The sequence below is a fragment of the Sinocyclocheilus anshuiensis genome, unplaced genomic scaffold (genome assembly GCF_001515605.1).
Source record: "Sinocyclocheilus anshuiensis isolate Anshui unplaced genomic scaffold, SAMN03320099.WGS_v1.1 scaffold3156, whole genome shotgun sequence".
Taxonomy (NCBI): Eukaryota; Metazoa; Chordata; class Actinopteri; order Cypriniformes; family Cyprinidae; genus Sinocyclocheilus; species Sinocyclocheilus anshuiensis.
Window position 1 is genome coordinate 52,554 of NW_015548354.1, and position 2,692 is coordinate 55,245.

The 2,692-nt window shown below is 44.9% G+C and overlaps 1 non-coding gene across 1 annotated transcript; it reads right to left on the bottom strand.

Annotated features, from left to right (window-relative positions):
• Positions 1-1,436: 1,436 nt before the first annotated feature.
• Positions 1,437-1,509, bottom strand: trnak-cuu (transfer RNA lysine (anticodon CUU)). The gene has a single exon. It is a non-coding gene; the product is annotated as a tRNA-Lys (tRNA).
• Positions 1,510-2,692: the final 1,183 nt, after the last annotated feature.

The following is a 2,692-nucleotide window of genomic DNA, read 5'->3' on the forward strand; positions in this document are numbered from 1 at the left end:
CAAAATCTAACTTTAGGATTTGAGAAATTTCACAGTATTTTTCCAAATTATTTCACAACAACTACGTATCTCAATATAGTTATTTTTGTTATTTGATTTTTATTTAAATGAGAACAAAGTAAATTACAAACAATAGGACTAATACATTAATAACAAATACAGTAGTAATAATAACAATACAACAATGTAATAAGAAATTCTAGAGAAATTGCATAAAGTGTAAAATTAAAACACTGCATAGTCTTCACTGTCTCAGATATGAACTGTTCCTTTTTAAAGCAGTGAGTGTTTTTTCTCTTTTTTTTCTGTTTAACATTAATGACAGACAGCGAGTAAATTAGGCTGCCGCACTGAATGCACGGACCCAATATACTGATACACATCCGGGTTTCACCCAACTGATTTATTTACGTCTATTTATTTTATACATTTATTTAACACGTAAACACAGATGGGCATTTTGGCGTAATTGTGTGTGTATTTGACCATTCAAGTGCAATAAACCGCCACAGAAAACGGAATTCGCGATCACATACTGTCTGTGCGTGCTCGCGCGCCTCTGCTATGTTCTTATTCCCTGCATACTGTGCTTAATGTGCTTAATAACTTTATTTGACATCAAGCATATTCCGCTCTTTATTTGTATTCATTAATACATGTTCATTCTTACATTATGTGTCAATAACTGTAAGTAGTAATAATACATGCAGCGAAATAAACGATTTAGCTAAATCCCTAACGATAGACACGTCAAGATATCATCGTCAAGATATAAGCCGTCATATCGCCTACCACAACAACCAATTAAGTACATGGTTAACTGAAACAAAGAAAAATTATTACATACATTGCTCGATGATAATATTGCGCGCTCGTCAGAATAGACTCCGTCACCAGTGTCGTCATCCAATCTCACAGAGCAGCGATTGGCTCTCAAATCTCACAATGGAGAGCGAGCTCAGCGATTGGTTCTCGAATCTTACAATGGAGAGCAAGCTCAGCGATTGGCTCTCGTCCAATCTCACAATGACAGCCAATCCTGATCCAGCAGGCGCCACAGAGACCTGCGGCATAACATCCGACGGAAAAAACTGTAAACGCTCAAAAGGTGCTACGAATGCTGCTCCACGCATGCGTTAGCGGACACGAGTCTCGTGTGTTAAATTCTGCGCTTGCGGACACATGGCAGAATGGCAGCGAAAAGCTTCCTTCATCCCTGGGTGGGCTCAAACCACCAACCTTTCGGTTAACAGCTGAACGTGCTAGCCGATTGTGCCACAGGGACCGGCAGCTTAGCCTCCTCTGGTTTGTGGTGACACAAAAATCAACGCTATGCGCGCCACTCAGATTAGACACAACACTTGTCCTGCGTCAGCAAACTGAGGTCAAGAGACTCATTGGAGACCCGTTGGGAAGAGCGAGAGAGCCATAAGGTGCACCCAACGTGGGGCTCAAACCCACGACCCTGAGATTAAGAGTCTCATGCTCTACCGACTGAGCTAGCTGGGCGGCTGCGATGGACCGCTCCGGGCTGGTTGCGGTTTTCATAAGTGCCCAAATTTCACGAACGAAACGGAGCCTCACTTTTCGCACAGGCTTGAGAAAACCTCTTGCGGGTAAAGTGAGGGTTAAGCCTAGCGGTAGGCTTAGAGCAGGGGCATCCAAACTAAGTCCTGGAGGGTCCTTGTCCTGCCGAGCTTAGCTCCAAGCCCAATGAAACACACCTGAAGCAGCTAATCAATCATCACACACCAGGCAGACTAGAAACTTCCAGGCAGGTCTGTTGGAGCTGGCTGGAGCGAAACTCTACAGGACAGTGGCCCTCCAGGACACAGTTTGGACACCCCTGGCTTAGAGTGTGCTTTGTTTGTTTTAGCCATGCCTGTTGCTGGGGAACACAGTTTGAACACGCAGAGCAGGCCGATAACATGCACAATCAAAACCCGGAGTTAAAGTTCCGTTTCAATCTGTCGCAAGAGAGAGCGGTCACTGAAGGCAAACTTTCCCAATTTCCAAAGGTAAAAAGTGAGCCATACAGCAAAAATTGGAGGACCCAACCTCCAACCGGAAACTGAAAATACAAAGATGCTAGTACATATTGGAGTGCGCCAAATCGATTGACCTCTCGTCCAAAAGCCTGAAAGGCTACAAGTTCAGGCAACTCCACAAACGTTCCAGGCAAGGAGTTCTGTCCCACAGTGTGAATACAGTTTGCAAATTCCGACAGTATATGATTCGAAAGTTATTTTCGTGGCGCTCCTAGAGGGAGTTTTGAGCAGGACCTCCCTGGAACACAGGCCTCCACCACCCGGAACAAAACATGAGCACTCCGTGTACACGCCACAGCAAACTTGAGCCGACACGAACCTTCACTTACCACCCTTTGTCTTCTTTTACCACAAGGCAACTGAAAAAACTGTAAACGCTCAAAAGGTGCTACGAATGCTGCTCCACGCATGCGTTAGCGGACACGTGTCTCGTGTGCTAAATTCTGCGCTTGCGGACACATGGCAGAATGGCAGAGAAAAGCTTCCTTCGTCCCTTGGTGGGCTTGAATCACCAACCTTTCGGTTAACAGCCGAACGCGCTAGCCGATTGCGCCAAAGCTGGGGAACAATAGTCTGTATAAGGGGGGGGAAGAAGGAGTAGAAGGGTGAAGCAGGAAAAATAGAGAAAAATTGAGAAATTGAGA